Below are 17,917 nucleotides of genomic sequence, written 5' to 3'. Positions count from 1 at the left end.
ATTTGTCTGTCAATAGCTGTTTTTGTAAGAGAAAACTAAACATACAAATTTTCTGGATATGGTCTGAAATATAGTTTTAAAGTTTCTTCTAAACAGATAGTTCTTGGTTACAAGCAGGTTCCCTAGATAGTTCAACCAAATGCAGAGGATCATATAGTGGAGTTATGACCATTGATAATCTCTGTTTATATGGATATACATATGTGTGTGTGTATGCATATGTGCATGTACATATATACACACATATATGTACAGAATGACATTTCTGAGGAGAATAATTGCAACTGAAGACTTTTAGAGCTGAAAATACGTTCTACAGTATCACCTTAACAGCTGCTGTGGTGAAAAACCTGCTAAAATAGAAGGAAGCAGGACACAAAGAAAGTAACGTCTAAAGGTTAAAAATATTTGCCAAACTCATTTGTAGTCACATTTGAGGAGAATATTTCTATGAGAGGACATCATATACTACCATCACAAGAAATAATTCTTTGATTTACAGTGGGATTCTGAAACCCCTGCTTTCCTGATCTCAAACTTATAGGAAATACAAGTTTTGCATCACACTTTTAGAAACCTTGAAAATAACGTTTTAGAAGTGAGTATCAGACCAGGGTGGGGTGTATATGAGGATACACACAGCTGCATTAAAAAAAAGATTGGGGAGACAGTCTAATCCAGTACCAGCCAGTCTCTGAAAAGTCTGGGAATAGATAGGAAACACGTATCAGCTTTTAAAAGAATCTTAATAAAACCTTCAAAACCTGTCTTATTAATACTATACATGAGATGGAACATCTCTAAGCAGATGTTAAGAGGACAAATATCTTACGTTAAAGCAATAAGATACAACTGCATAGTGTCTGTTCAGATATTATTCTAGAATAAGCTTAGCTTATAAGAATAGATAAGAATAATCTAGAGCTAACTTGGTTTCAGAAAACAGCAGTTTAGATTCTGAGTACAAATGGATCACAAAAAGAAAAATCTTTTATTACTCCTTTACATCTCTTATATTAACTAGAAAAACAAGGTAAATTGAAAAAGTTAGGATTAATTCCTGCCTTTACATAAGGAAATTCCCTTGACTACGTTGAAGCACACAGTTCACCTTCAGTATTGGATGTACAGGCAAAGACCATCAGAACTGGGCAGGAATACAGCGACACTACTGGATCAGCTTCCAATAATAATCAATTTTTATTTTTTTTTAACATTAACAGCTGCCAAAGTATAAAGGGTTCATAGCCTTTCATAGGTTATAACTTTGTCTTCATTCTTCCAAAGTAGTACATTCAGAAAATGTCTGCCTCTTCAAGCAACCAACCTTTTTTCAATGGGGAATGTTGGATCTGAGTCTATCTGGTACAATTTCAAGAGAGTGAAACTGCAACAGATGGAAACTTCAACATGATTAGAATGATCTGTTATCCCCATGTATAAACTTTTCTGGTTTTCGTTTTTTCCTTGTATAGTAGACCTCCTTTTATTACTTTAATGGCTACATTTAAGGCAGAAAGTGAAATGATTTTTAGGATAATGTTTTAGTGTCTGTTTCACAATGGTTTTTATTGAGCTGTAAAGCACTTGCATGCACAGAGAAAAGAAGGTGCATTTTAGAAATAAAACTATTAAGTAACATTATCTTGCCATGGATCATTCCCACTGGGATAGAGGAACCATTTGAAAAGCATAACTGAATTCAATTAAAATATGATAAATTTTGATCTCCATCTTACCCACATTTTCAGCATTGCATGCTGATCAAGAAACTAATAAAAGCATGACTGTTTATGTTTAGAAGCTTTTGTCTGATCATATGTTGTACAATGCCTTCATATTTTTCCCCTACTACTTATAGTAGGGAATAACTTGAATATAATAGCCTCCTCCTAGAAAGGCGGATGGACATGTATGTCCCCATATCTAATTACCAATATATGGTCCATCAGTAGCAATCAATATTACATGTAATTCCTCAGAAGACATGCCTTTGCATATCATGGCAAGAACAAGTGGACTCCAGATAACAGAATGAAATGACTGTTTGTATGTGACACAAAATCACAGGAACAACTTCATCATAGTTTTTCTGGGGGCCAAACCATAAGTGATGTATACATCTTCTGGTTTTGTAAGCAGATATTGACAGAGACCTTGGAGATATGCCTATTAATTATCTTGAAAACATTGTTTACCGATTCTCTCTCTTACCGATTGAGAGTTAAAATTAGTATGTATTTCTGAAATACAGGCCCCGTATCCATTTTGTAGGTCACTGGATCCTACGAGTGATCTGCACACAGGAGATTAACAATGCCTTGTGAAGTATACTGGTTCTCCTATCATACTTATGAACACTGCCTAATACAGAAAAGTAATATTACAACCCTAGTACACAGTAGAGAAACAGCATTTCTGCTTTACAAATGGCCAGCTGAGACATGAAGAAATTAAATGATTTTTTCCAATGTCAAACAAGAAAACTGTATCAGAATGGAGAAAATCTAGGCTTTCTGAGTCTTGGCTGATTTCCTGAAAAATCAAACCATTCTTCTGTTCTGGCATGAATAAACCTCTGGTTGCAAATTGGATTGGTGAAAGCATCAGTTCATCATGGGACGAAAAACAAAAAAGAGAAAAACCATCTGACACAATATAATATAACCTGTACAGCAGCTTTCTTCTCCAAAATTATATCCCAAAATCTCACATAAAGTTAAATAACACAGTAATTTAAGGGAGGGAAAAAAAAAAAAAAAAAAGAGCAAAAGAAAAATTAAGTATCTTAGACAAAGAGAAAAAGATGTTTCAACTGAGGCATGAAAATAAATGTAGATAATAATTATCACTTATGCAATGCTTTTCATCTTCAAAATGCTGTATAAATATTACTTTAAAATCCTCACAACACCTCATGAGGTGGGTAAATATTAAGCATAATGTAATGTTATATCCTCATATGATTTAAACCAATTTTCATTCTAGAAAACCAAGGAAAAAAAAAGGTTGGAAGGCTAAAAGAGTTTGTTTAAAGCACCTGAGCTGGCAACATTCTACAGAAAAAAAACCTACACTGCCATCTAAGAAGACTGTAATTCTCACAGGCATACATAAACTGTCTCTAATTAATCTGGTACAGATTCAACACAAGCACGACAACAAGGCTACAAAGTCTATCCCAGACTTCAGGCAAATACTGTAAGACAGTTAGCCTGGATTGTATTCAGTACTACATGGTCACTAGCTGGATACAAGTTAGCTAATTAAAAGCTGACCTGAGTACCTTGTACAAAGGACTGTCATACGTCTAGAATGTAGCACAGGCAGATCCAAAACTGGGACTGGAACTGTAGACCTGGCTCTGAAGTTTTCTCCCACAGCTCAGAAGCAACCAAGCAGGCACACCCAACAAGGCTATTTCACACATGATGGAGCTGCAGTGGAGATGGAGCTTTTACACCTGCAGAGCCTGCCAAAACAATGTAAAAGGGCAAAAGGGAAGGTGGTAAGTCTAATCAAAGACAACGTTTTGAGCTGAATAAAACACTTAACTGCATGGAAAATTCCATTAGGTTGATTAGATACTTGCCTTAGGGCCCTCTTAAAACAACTGTTAAAAAAAAAAAAAAGATAGCTATTGCAATGCGGCTTAAAAATATTGGAAAAGCAGGAAATGGAGCTTATTAGAGCTCAAATTAGATCCAAGATTTATGTGAAGAACATTTGGCCTCTTTAAAAGGCCTGCTTAATCCCTAGATGGTTTTTATTGTTTCTATTATTATTATTTATTTATACAGTGCCATAGGTATACATGGCACTTTACAGACAAATAAAAAAAAAACCATGGGTCCTCCCCCAGAGAGTTTACAATACCTGATCTGGCAAAAAGTTAAGTGCATGAGTAACTTCATTTGTAGGACTAACCTCCCTTGGAACCAATGAGATTTTTAAAAAAATCAACTTATTGACATGATTATCTCTTCCAGATGAGACCCTCTGGTCTCAGACATTCAGGCTTAAGTCACAGGTGTAGAATGCAGTTCACAGGAATAACTACCTGAGTTTTGATAACTTCTGTTGAGCAAATCTTACAGTAATATTTTGTTCCAGGTTATGTATGATAAAGATAAGCCAATGCTACAAAGGGGTGAAACTAAACCGTTTTTGTACTGCTGAGTTGGCTTCAGTGAAAGTCTTTTACTAGTATTTGTAATATTTTCTCAACTGGAGCAGCGAAATTAGTCAGTGATTGAGAAACAGCTACACGACATGGTTTAGTGCAAAACAGGGAAGCTGCATTTTGTGTTCCTTCTTACTGTACACTAGTGTTAACAAGCTGTTTCTTCAGGGACGACTGGCCAGATCTCTCTATCTGCACTCTAAAACTACTGAATTTGAACATTATTACAGCACATGTATTATACTTCAGGTATAAACTTGAAATAATATTGTATGGAAATGTTGTTTCTTATTTTACTTTGCAAAAGAAACACTTCTGGTTCCCATTAAAAAACCTGATATACTGTCGGTTTTTGTTTGGAAGATGAGGGGATCCTATTTTCCTTCTTACTGTCCTGATGCTCCTATTTGTGAATGGAAAATTGGAGCTACCTCAAGCTACTTCTCTTATGGAGGGTAGTAATGACTACTCCAAATGTGCAACCCTATTTGCCTGCATATAAACTTTTAATAATGTTCATTAAACTTTATTAGAATTGTATGTGCAGCCAGATCAGGGTTACAAATTAAAACCTCAATGCTGCAAACACTTAAGGAGCTTTATTCATGCGAGCAAAAAAAAATTTTCTCTTTCTATACTTACACGCTTAAACTGAAACTGTAACCTAAATACAATGTTGTTTTTTTTTTTAATCCTCTGGTATTAAAGTTGAAAACATATAGTCAAGGAAGAAATTACATGTTACTAGTGCACAAAAAAAGCAAACAACTCCCCAATTTTTTGAAATTGCATCTCTTCAAAAATTATCATTATGTGGAAAAAATTTCTGGCGCAACAGACTTGGAAAGGTCAATGAACAAATGAACTATGACTGTATGCACGTAATGATATACAGAAGTCCTGGTCAGAAGAGTCACTGAAGTCTAGAAGTATTGCAATAAACTTCACAGGCAAAAGGATCAAACCTACAGAGCCTGATACAAGAACCCAGTGAAGCTAGTAAGAATTTCCCTATTGATAAGCTTTGAATCAGATGCAGAGTGACCAACAGAACTGCAGGTAAAGAAGCAGCCATAAAAGCCAGGAAGAGTTTTTAAAGAAAACAGACATGAGTGTCATAAAGCCAAGGTCAAACTCCATCACCAAGACAAGTATGTGTGAAAGAGTTATACCTCTTTTAGGGCTAAGTACAGGATTTATGATTATTTATCTTGAAACAAAAGGTAAATGAATCCATTTATTTTAAAACACATATATTTATTATACTGAGTAATTTCCTTTGAAAAAGAAAAATGTTTCCTAAAACCATTAGCAGTGAAACTAGATTTTTTGTTTGTTTGTTTATATCTGAGATGAGACTGTGTATCATTATTCATGCATAATCTGATTACAAATGATTCCTTGTTTACAATTTTTTGGTGTATTTTCTTATGTAAGCAAGAATTAATATACTCAGGTATGGAAGAAATATGCTATATTATCTTTTCTTACATCTCTTTAGAACATGCCATACATCATCTTTAATTCCCCAATAACATTCAAAATAGCCCGAGGAAAACACAAATAAATACACACGTAAACAAGGACAAACACACTAATAGGAAAATGATGTAAGATACGGACTTGTATATAGGTATATTAAGCATGTGTAATATAAGCAATGGAAATCATAATCTGACTCCAAATTTTTGAATAAGCATAAAAAATTACTTAATGTTTGTCTAGCTTGGATGATAAGCAAAGTCAGAATACTGACACACAGTCACAGCTTGCTCTCCTACAGCAACTACATGACAAAACCTCAGATCTTCCACTTTGATTTCTCCATGTGGGAAGACCCCATCACAATTAGTATAAACTTTTCTAAATACTAGCACCCTCCAGTGTGCACACCCAGTAATGTACACCCCATCCCTTGCTGTTCAGTGAGCTTCCTACCGCAAGGGCTGGAGCCCTCCGAGCAGGAATGAGGATTAGATGTGAAGTAGCAGAGGTTTTCATACAAACCCAGGATTGCATGATTCCAAATTGTGGTGTTCAAGTAATGATGGAAGTATATAAAGATCTGTCAATTCTGACAGTCAGAATAATTCAGATGAGAAATTACTGTGAACATTTAGACATACCTTCAGATCCACCCTTTCTAACCTCACCAGGTTTCCTATCCTCACTCTAATTTCTTCTACCTGCTATTTCTCTTACACGTTTTCAACTAGCTTTACATGAGTGAAGGTCTCAGACCACCTTGACTCAACACAACATACTCGATTCTTTTCGTTTTGACTTTGTCATACTTTTTTATCACGGTGAGTCACAGAGCCTGAAGCTTTTCATCACGTGTAGGCAGGCATCTCCCCTGAATTCCTTATTGTTAATTGTGAGGAAAAAAGGATAAAATTTCCCCCCCTCCCCCCCCGCCCCGATACAAAAGAACGTATCCATTACAGTAGGTAAATTTGGAGTACGGTAAGACTCAAAAGGTTATGTCCCATGTAACCAATTTATGTTCATTCCTGTACTTCTTATTGCAATATAGTTTTGATACTTCTTGTTATTTTGGATTTTGAGTATATGGAAAGACAGGAAAAAAATTTAATGTTCAGAATGCTAAGAGACTGTTTTTCCTGGAGCAGTTAATAATCCAGGGGTTTCTGTTTCTTTTATCCTTAGTCATAATTATCTTTCTCTCTCAACAGTCAGCTTGGTTTTTATTTATTTTTACTATTTTTTAAAAATATTTGCAGTTATCATTAATTTCTGCCTACAAATAATAATATATTTTTATGGCATTTTAAGAAATTAAATTTCATATGGTCTATCTTTCCAAACCGTAATTCTGCAAAAGTAGTTCTCATATTCATGCACAGGAAAGATGAAATAGGTAAAATACCTCTGAAGGAATTAGCTATGGTAGTAACTGGGTTGTAAAGTTTGACCTTATGAAACAAGTAATGTGATGACCATTGGAAACTAGACCGTTGGAAGTCTACAGTATTTCAGGGCCTGCCGCAGTGTCCCTCTGAATGCTCCTTGGAGATATAAAAGCTGTCTAACCTGTCTTGCAACTAAAATTATAGTTTATTCCTACTAATCTGCTCACAGCATCATATTCTATGGGCAGCTGTGACTTAACAAAACCCAGGCCACATTAATCTTTGTGGAAGAGATCTAAGTACCTCTTTTCCATTTCGGAATTTCTCTTTCAATCTAAAGATTAATAAAAAATCAAATATTTTATTGTAAATTTGTTTATAATTAAGAGAACATAATTCTCATCTAAATGTCTGATTTCTATCACTACAGATTTTACCAGCAGCGTTTTCCAATGTGCTAAAACCAGTCATATCCTCAAGTAAGTACTGCAGATCTTCAAAGGTCTTTATGTGCCCAAATTCTAATGATTTACTGCAAAGGAGCCACTTAATGTCTTTCAGGATGTAGACTGAAATGTCATATGATTTTTACTGATAGATTAGTTTTGATACCCAGAGTCTTAAGTAATATAGCTGCTTTTGAAATCTGTATCTTTGGTATGCCATGTACTTGATCAAAAACGATGATGCAACACATCGACCACACTTTATAGCCAAATCCAGCCCTGGAGGTGAATCTGAGAGATACACATGTCTCTGAAGGCAAATCAGCTACATAGAAATGAATAAAATCACACAAAAATATAATAAGAAAACACTCCCAGGGAGCTTACTAATAGGTGTTGCAACCTGTCTTTTATATTTAGATTTATCAATGAACTAAGAACCATCACTGTCTATTATCAGACACATAAGCTTCAAGGCTATATTTTTCTACTATACAATTTTCACAAATATTGTCTCTAATCAAAGTACCCTACCTGCTAATTCATGTCCTGACATGGCATTTCAGAAGAGGGAGCTGGATTCCCGGACTGTTTTGAAATATAATGAAAACTCTTTGAATGATCACATCTTAACATACTTTCAGATGGAAAACTCAGCTTACTTTTAACTCTAGAATTGCAATCTGTTTCCAGAATATTACAACCTCAGTCTTCTTTTCTCATGAGTAAGGGTGATATCAGTTTATTCCCTTTTTAGGATCATGGGATAATTTGGGTTGAAAGGGGCCTCAGGAGGTTTCTAGTCCTACCTCCTGCTCAAAGCAGGCTCAGCTACAGTCTGTGAAGACCGGTCAGGGCTTTATCCATTTTGATCTTGAAAATCTCTAAGGATGAAGACTGCACAACCTCTCTGGGTAACCTGTGTCCCTGCTTGGCTGGCCTTGTGGGGAAGAAGGTTTCTCCTCATCTCCAGTCTGAACCTCTCTTGTTTCTACTTGTGCGTGCTGCCTCTCACCCTCCCACCATCCATCACTGTGAAGAGCCTGGCTCCATGTCCTCACTAATCCCCTTGAAGGTACTGGGGGCTGCCGTGAGGTCCCTCCAAAGCCTTATCTTCTCCAGGCTGGACAAGTCACAGAATCACAGAATGCTTGGTGTTGGAAGGGACCTCTGGAGATCATCTAGTCCAACAAATCCCAACACCTGAGCCACTTGTGATGGCCCTCTACTGAACTCACTCCAGGTTTGTCAATGCCTTTCTTGTTTTCTTTGATATTTACTAATAAACAACAGCAGCTATCACAAAGTGATGGGCAAAATAGAATCCTAGAAGCCAGTGTTGTCTTCTGATTAAAAAAATGTTTTTTACAGGGCCATGATATCAGTGGTAGATTCTATTCTGATGTCTATCACTGGCACACTGTATTTCTGAGTTTACTCATTCTTACCTTTGATATTTATAGCATCTCTGCCTCTTCTAGGCATTTAATGACTTATTTTTCCACACTTAAGAAAAAAAGTTGACATAGTAACATTTTTGTACTTCAAAGTAATAGAAATAATGGAGAGATGGTACTTAATTAAAATATGATCACTGACTTGAGCTGTATAAAACAGACATAATAGAAAATAATTCCCATTCTTGTCCTCCCAGGAGCAAAGCTGCATATTCACTTTTGTTTCCAGTTCCAAATTGCAGGAATGTTCAACTGGAAAACGCACCTATTTTCAATTATGGCACTCTTCTGTGCTCCTGACTGCTCTTTTCCAGTGATTTAACTTAACTGCAGCAGAGAGAGGCTGGATGAGAGCAGTGAGAGATGACGTCACATCTGTCTGATTTAACAAGGTGATAAATAAGTACAGTAAGTTCAGCTGAATGGATCAACAAATAGGTAGAACTATGCTTTCCCATAGCTGCCTAACATAAATCATGAAAACTTTGGAAAATTCTCTTTTAAAGCAAGACTAATTAATTTCACATTCTTGGTTTTTGTACATGTTAATACCTTTTATAGGTCCTTAACTTGAACAGTCTTTTGACTTTTTAAGTTTTAGTATGTCAGATGTCTTTAATAAATAACTGCTAGGGTTGTTTCTTCCACCTTATTTTTCTTCTATTCACACCATACATACTTCTACATATTTACATTTATTACAAATGCTGTGCCTACTGTGTCTATAAATTATAAAGGATTGTCTATATTAAAGATGTTCTACTAATTTTTTTTTAATTTCACTGATTAATACTTTCATTCATTGACCATGTATCAATAGTTTTAACCAACTCTTTTGTTTTTAACAATGGAAAAATGCTCACAACTAAACAACAATAATCTTTCCTTTCATTTTAACATGTACAATGAAGACATGTTTTTTGTTGGTATGCATCATGTTTAGAGCTAAGAAACAAGAGTCTGGAAAAATAGCTCCCATCCTTGACTTTGCCACCAAATTCCTTTCTGATTTTGACCATATCAAACAAAACTCAAGCTAAAACTTTGTCTTCGAGGTTTCTTAATATTTGATTCTGATACGCTGAAGCTGCCCTTCAGGGACCATTAGTGCAGCGACGTTACAATGGCAGGTTGGCTTGCCTCCTGCCACCCCAGAGGAACTGGAAAAGAGATTTATCCACACAATGGAAAAGAGCCATTGAGGATGGTTAAAAAGCGTGTTTTCTAGGGGTTGGGTTAAGGAGTTAGCTGGATGAGAGCCAGGATTAAAAGAACTGCAATAACTCCGGATTGTAGGTCTCAGCTGATTGTCCACAGGTTTGGCTTAGTCCAAAACCACTCTGATTTTTGGCAAAACCTAGGTTCTGTCTCTTCATTTAAATCTCATTAACAATTCCAGAGACATGATTCTTACAGAAACATCACCAAAGAAGCATGCACAAGGAAGAAAATGCGAGGAAAGGTAAAGGGCTTTTGACAGATGAGCTTCATGATCAAGCATATGCGAGTAATAATGGGCAGTTTTAAGACTTATGTGCCCTGGACCGACTATAGTTGATAAGTAAACCTCACTGGTATCTCTAAGAGAGGAAGCTGTAAGAAACCCCATATTTGAGAAGATTTATGTTACTGAGTTGAACATTCTGAAAGTAGACTGAAAATCTTGGCAAAGTCTTCATTTCCAGTGCTAAGTTCTCCTGCTGTTTTCCTACTTCATTTATTTTCCCTGCAGAAGCTTGGACTTCATCTCCACTCTCTAGATAAACCATATCGAGAACAGATGGGGTAATATGTAATCGCAACATCAGAGTGTGCAAATCTGTAGATTCTCTGTGAAGAGAACCAAGTAACCAACTAAGCTTGGTGTTAAAACTCAAAACATCTTCTGATTGGACATTCTGGCTCTTTGCAAGCCCTGCTGAAGCTGCAACATTAGAGGGGACAGATTTATGTTTAACATTTATTGATTGATATTTAGTAATTTTTCTGTTGCAAAAATAGGTGCAAGACTGCCAAGTCCTCCAGTCCATACCTTTCACTGCACTTGTTGCTAAGAAGAGAAAACTGCACCAAATCCTTGGCTGATATAAATGGGAACAGCATTCATGTCTCCAGGGGAGATGTACAAACTGAAATTATGGAGTAATTAGTTCACAATATCGTGATGGTTCATAAAGAATTCTTACAAACTAAATGAACTGCAAGTGGAATTTTTTTTTCATTTATTTTAACAAATCCCACTCATTCCCAGTCCTTCCAGGCTCCTTTCCTGCTCCTTAGGACTCCAGGGGAAAACTCCAGTACCTGTTCAATGATTGTGGTGTGGCAATACCACTTGGTACATTTAATGGTGGTAACAAGAAATGATGACACTGAAGAATATTTTCAGGATTAGTCAATCTATGTCTCGAATCGTATTTTCTATAGCTAATTTTCACAGTTCCACATCCAAGAATGTAGAAAATAGGATTCTTACAACAACATTTTAACGCCTGTTGGTATATAATCACTGACATAGTATTTTTGCAACAGACCTCTAGGAAAATAGGAACAGATTTTTCATTATTTTTCATTTCTACCAGGCAAACTGAGAAAGACAGAATAAAATACTTTTTCCAAGAGTCATAGATTAAACTAGATCAAGAACATGGGTTCTTGAATCTCTTATCTCCTTTAGCTCAGATCGCTAAACCTTTTTTTCTGAAATCACGCAGAGCTGTCCAGGTGTTGCAGACTGCTTATAAAGCTGTTGCTCTTCTGCAGCACTGGTATTTCTATGCAAAGTGGTAGAATTTAAATGTATGACTTTCACTACTGCTGTCCATACATTGCTCTTTGAAGTCCTTAGCTTTGTTTAATATTGGATAACTGAAGACAACGTTCATAAAAGTCAGTAATACCACATAAAATTACCCCTCTTCAAGAAAAGACCTATTCCACTAAAAGACACTAACAGATTCCTAATGACACCATTTTGTTAAGGAGCCCTCTCAATTCTTGACTTAAGGGTGTTTTTAGCGTGCAAATGACACCAGGAAATAAGTATTCTTTAATACAAACCTTTCTCTGCTTTATTGGTCCCATTAATGCCCCACTCAGTGTTCATAGAAGTGATTGCTCAGGGAGCTTACTGAGCACTATAAGAGGGAAAGAGGGGGCATATCATGTTCCCATGGCACTCAGGTGGCAGTCGTCATGTTGGCCCACACATTGAGCACTTCCAGGGCTAAAAGCACCTGTTTCAGAGAATCTTTCTACAAAGTAAAGATACACTAGATGGATCTGGGGCTAGTCACCTCTAAAAAGTTAGAACATAGAGACCTGTAAAACACATTTACCATTTTTCTAAACAAGACTGGTTGCTGCTGCCCAGACTGCTCCTGTGTAATTTGGAGGATAATCTTAGCCAAATGAGGAAGATATTTGCATTTCGCAAATGACTGGCAATAGTCTAAACAAGAGATTAAGATGACTATATAATTTCTTTGCTCCTTCACCAGAAACAACTGTGTTTATATTTACCAGAAATCTCCTACATTAGCAGTCATTTCCAAGTGACGCTGTTCTACCATACGTATCAGATGTTTCAGTTTCCCTAAAAAAAAAAAAAATCAGTTAATTTATGATAGAATATTTCTTTGACTATTTCTATAGCCCACATAGTCCAAGAATGATGGGGAAGACTAACAACTGTAAGGTTTTATCTATACAAAGAAGAAACGTTAGTATTTGTTCACTGCAAAAGATGTGAAATTGGAGCTAGTAAACTCAGTCTGGTGGTACACGCACTCTGAAGGTACATAAGGTATAAATCTCTTCATTCTGCAAAACTATGAGGTTTTCTCCTGAACTGTTATTGTCCTGGTGTTCATGAGCTATAAGTGAATAGACATTTACAGAGACTGTTTTTAAACCGAATGTATCATTACTTAGGATAACTGACATTAATATGATGAGAAAAAATTCCTAATTTGAATACAGAACTAACAGACATGAAGGAACAGAGCTATGACAGACAAAATGGAACTCAGGTCTATTTCTAACACACAAAAAAACTACCATCTTCCTATCAATATGGTGATTAAGCTTTACCAGCCATACAACAATTGTTGCCCTTGTTTATTTTTTGCATTGTCACAAATGGAAGCTGCCTTTCAAATGCAAAAATGTGAAAGTCACCATAATTAAAGGAAATGCTACAAGTTCATTTCTGTGAAATTAAAATTAAAATCAAAAAAGGAAAAAAAGGAAGGAACGAAGGAGTTTAAAGCCTAGATGTTTAGACAGCCCTGCAAGCCCCCTTGTGACCTTACTCTGATATTTAACAAAACATTAATCTTCCTGCCAGCAATTATAAAGAATACAGTGATGTAGCTGGGGCTCAGTGAGTGAGTAATAGTAATTCCATTGTTCTCTTTTATTTATGCCTTGGCTGTACCAGGCAGATGAGGTAAGTTGGGGCTTTTTATATGTTATTATTCTGAACTGGCAATACATAAAGGCTGATTACACAAATATCTGTCTGTTTCTGAAGCACTGTTTCACACCTCCTTCCAGCTCATGATCAAAGCGTTTCAACATTTTATTATGAAATCATGAATCCCCCCTTAGTTTGCATATGAATTATAGTCTTTTTTTTAAAAACACTGGTGTACAACAGTGACAGTGCCTTTTGAACCAAGGAACAAAACAAGGTGTTACACATTACTTCTTGAAGGCAATGACTTGCTGAATAATTCTGTTTGTTGGAGCACAGTCCAGCCTCCCTGTTGAATACAAAAGACTTGAGACCAAAGAATTTTTTTTTTCTGTGAACAGGCCAGTGATTTTGTTTCACTTGTAAGAAAAAAAAGCAGAGCCCTATTAAGAAGTTGAGAAAATGTTGCCATGCAGCTGTAATTATAACAAATCTAAAAGAGCTTCCCTCTGCTTTTCTGAAATGCCATAGTTATACTAAAAATTGAAAATAATTCAATTATTAATAATATCCCACTGTACAAACCTTGGGTTCTGAAAGGTTCTAAGTGGGTTCCACACATGTGCCATAAAGCACACTGGAAGAATGGCCAAGAAGGCAGCAAAGCATAGCCCAGAAAGTTATAAGTGGGTATCCTGCACTTACTTCTCAGGAGAACTATTGCAGTATCTTTAAGATTCACACTTGCTACATTTCAAGGATCAACTTCATAGCAAAACTCATGATGCTTAATCTTTCTGCTTCAGAAAGGGGGGGGGGGTGTTAACGTATCCACACTGATTTTTTTTTTTTACCTTCTAAGAAACTTGCATTTCAAAGTCTCAGAACTGTGAATCAAGGATAAGGCTTCCACTGACTTTTACAAGAACAACATCCAGTTGTTGATGCTTATACTAAGATGCATGTTCCTGTATGACATATATGCCTAATCAAATGCCAATGTTCTTTTACATATACCATGAATATATACCATGTTTTCCTTCACAGTAGTCTGAAAAGTGTGCCATTCCTATAAAACATATTTATATTCTAAGGATTTTTCAAGTTTGCTTTACAGAATACAAATATGAACGGTGAACAACCTTATGAATAGAAAGGGCATTTTATTAGGCTTTACTGTCAGTGATTTGCAACTATTCATTTTACTGAAAGTCATGCCATTTGTGCCTCTTCAGTCAAAGCGGGATTTGGTCCATAATTATTGACCTCTTTTATTTGTAATAACATCTTCTCCCTCTGTTCAGTTCTCTGTATTGGCAGAGACAGATTCAGCTCATCTTTGTAAATCTGATAATGTCACCAAATAGAAATTTAAGGTGGGAGAGTAAAGAGAAATTGCTTCTATGTTTCATTACCTGGCTAAAGAATGAAGGATCTAAACTCTGATCGCAGCACTTCCATATGGCTATACAGTGAAAGATCATAGAGCCAAGGCAACAGCCTAGCTAAGAATACTTGGTTTGTTAAAAGATTTTTTCAGAACATCAGTATGTGGCTAAAGTAATTAAACTTAATACAGCATTTATTTTCTGAACAACTAAAGGCTTAGCTTGTTACACTCAATAGTATTTTCCTCTTGGAGTAAACCCATGGAGGTTATCCAAAAGCAGATTCAACTCAATGACAGCTAATGTAACCTGGCTCTGTATTATTAGTGGGACTGCAGTGCTGGGGCTGTGAAAACTCATGCATCTTTTGTCATATGATATAATTCTTTTGCCAGCCAATTCAGTACATTTGAAACATTTTGCCAAACTGGCTACCGCTTCAGACTTTCTCTGTGAAATAACTTTGAATATGCATCTTTGATCTTCTGATAATTTCTTCAGTACAGCCTAAATCTGGGGGGGTGGGGGGTTAGATTCTGCACGTTAACATAATTGTATTTTCTATACTAGCATATTATAAAGCAGACCAGAACAGCATTGCATTGTGTGAGATTAACAATTATGTTTTTATCAGTATAAATACATTATTATTGAAATGAATTAATTAATATATAAAACCCCTAATATTACTCAATCTCCTTGTGCAGACTTAATATAAGTGCCAGACCAGAAAAGGAGATATCCCTGCCTTAACATCAAACTTCAGAAAATAATCCATCTGGTCCTATTCACAGACAGACATGCCACATCTCCGAGTACCTTGCAAAATCAATGCTCTCCATGACATGAGACACAAACTCACAAAGGCAAGAATTCAGAGTTGAGCCTTAAGCCCTGTTCATAATTTGTTTCATTGTTGCAGCACATGTGAGATATGTAAGACCCTCAGCAGCTTTGAAGCTCCTGTTCTGTTCCTGCACAATAGGGGTGAGTTAAGGATTGCATTGCATCCATATCCCCTCAGTTCTGGTGCCTGTGTAAGCTTTAAAGAAGATATTTAATGTTATCTGAATGAGGTTTTACGATAATGTTGAAGAAACAAAATAATATTTGGGAAAAGTAATAAAATCCTCTCTCAAACTAAGATACATTAAAACTGGCTCAATATATCATGCAACTCATTATATGAGATTACACCATTCCTCTGAGCTATGAATTTACATAGTACTGGAAACCATAAGAGATAAGAAAAGGCACTTGTAGCCAATTCTGTAAGAAAGACATTTTTTAATTTGAGAAAATATACTTTTGCAGGACAGATGCTTATATGACCAAACAAGTAAATTTCTACTTCAAAAACTAATTTTATGGAACAACATTTATCAAAGCTAATGTTATATAATGTGGTTTTGCCCATTTTTTACCTTATTATCTTAATAATTATTTTGTAGTCTCGTGAATCCCAGACTTCATGGGATAGATATTGCATTAGCTATACTTTAATGGACCACAATGACAACTACTTTTAGAAGCACTACTGTATCACATGCACAGAATCCATCGTCATGGAGTGTTTAAATAATATTAAATCCATACAGAACAATATCATAACTAGATGCAGTTATCAAAACAAGCTTCCTTTGAAAGGCTTAGAAATCCTCATTCTTTACCTCTTTTCTACTTAATAGCACTTAAGTGTATAGAACATGTGAACCCTTCTGTAAAATTTGTAAAAACAATACTTTCAATATTATCACTACAGAATTAAGCTGTGGGTTGCACAAAAATTTGGAGTACATCTTGAGGCACTCAGAATGAAAAAGGCTACCCAGGAACAAAACAGTATTGTATTATGCTGATGTAATTACCATATTATACCATTTGTCATGTTGCTGGCCCATGTAGCCTCGTATTCTCTGCCTAGAAATATCTGATGTTTTCACAGGTTAACTAGAGATAAGAGTGTTCACAGTTCTAGAGCTCTAGGTCAAGACGACTTTTAGGTCTCCCAAAACTGGAACATGTAGAGTATTTTAGTTAAGTATTGCTGACTCAAGGACATCTTTAAGAATGAAAAAAGAGCTACAAGCTCAGCACAGCTAGTAGGAATCCTAGAGCATAAGTTATTTGCATTTCAAGTTTCTGAATTATCAGGGCAAAAGTACTGTAATGAGCTCTTATTACTCAGAAGCAAAGTTGCAAGTAGTAATGCTTTAAGAAAAATACTGAAGAAACAAGGTGGAACAACATATTCTTCTGGGAGTAAAACAACCTTCAGCTTCCTTAGGGTAGGTAGATGCTGCTCTGTGCAGGCTCTAGGTGAACTAAAGTTGGCTGAACTTCTAAAGAAAGCAGTTATACTTCTCCTTTGAATACTCCTGCTACCAGAACCCTGAAGGGGAATTAGGAAAGAGCTGGGTACCCTTCTCATTTGGTAAAGCGGTCAGGGAAAAAGAAAGGAGAAGGATACAAACGCTGGCTGACTAGCACGCATGTGTCTTATCTTTAAATTTTCTGAGAAATGTTGCTGTTTTGTTTCCTCTTGTCTCTCCAGCTGCACAGTTACTAAACTTCTGCTAAAGTGGATGAGGAAGAAATATTATTTTTTGGCTCTAACTTGGCATTCTACACTTGAGACTTCTGTTGTGCGAGGTAAGCTTAGCTTGCCTTGCACTTGTTGCTGCCATATGGAATTTAGAATAACCTTTGACTCTGGTTTCTTCTCTCTTTCGTATTCTGATCCTACTATTTCCACTTGTCAGCTGCATTTAATACACAATTCCAAACTCTGTGCTTACTGTAGCAACAGTACGTCTAGGGTCAGCTTCAAATCAATTACTGTAGCAGTCTCCGTGACAAACTTGGTACATCTTCTCTTGCTAAATTGGAAGCTGATGAGAATCAAGTAGCTCATGTGATTTCCTATTTTTTCCACAAATTTTCTCATAACTGTGACATTTGTTACATTTCTTGAATTCATTTGTGTATTTCACACCGATGCTCACTTTACAAAGCCATTTTGCAATACCACCTAAAAATATGATCATGACTATGATTACAGAAGCATTTCATGATTTTTGTAACTTTAAAACAAGATGTTATGGTAAGACCTATATGTAGTCTCAGGCAAGAAAGTACAAACTCAAAAGTTCA

General features: G+C 36.0%; 1 long non-coding RNA gene across 2 annotated transcripts; it reads left to right on the top strand.

Annotated features, from left to right (window-relative positions):
* Positions 1 to 3,350: 3,350 nt before the first annotated feature.
* Positions 3,351 to 8,746, top strand: LOC148051012 (uncharacterized). 2 transcript variants are annotated; one of them, XR_015700800.1, is made up of 3 exons: positions 3,351 to 3,508; positions 7,487 to 7,535; positions 8,625 to 8,746. It is a non-coding gene; the product is annotated as an uncharacterized LOC148051012 (long non-coding RNA). The 2 variants fall into 2 exon arrangements; XR_015700799.1 differs by having other exon boundaries at positions 8,392 to 8,715.
* The last annotated feature ends 9,171 nt before the right edge of the window (positions 8,747 to 17,917 follow it).

Source organism: Nipponia nippon, unplaced genomic scaffold (genome assembly GCF_047370975.1).
Source record: "Nipponia nippon isolate SJK-2023a ecotype South Korea unplaced genomic scaffold, ASM4737097v1 scaffold_7, whole genome shotgun sequence".
Taxonomy (NCBI): domain Eukaryota; kingdom Metazoa; phylum Chordata; class Aves; order Pelecaniformes; family Threskiornithidae; genus Nipponia; species Nipponia nippon.
This window is presented reverse-complemented; position numbering and strand designations above follow the sequence as displayed.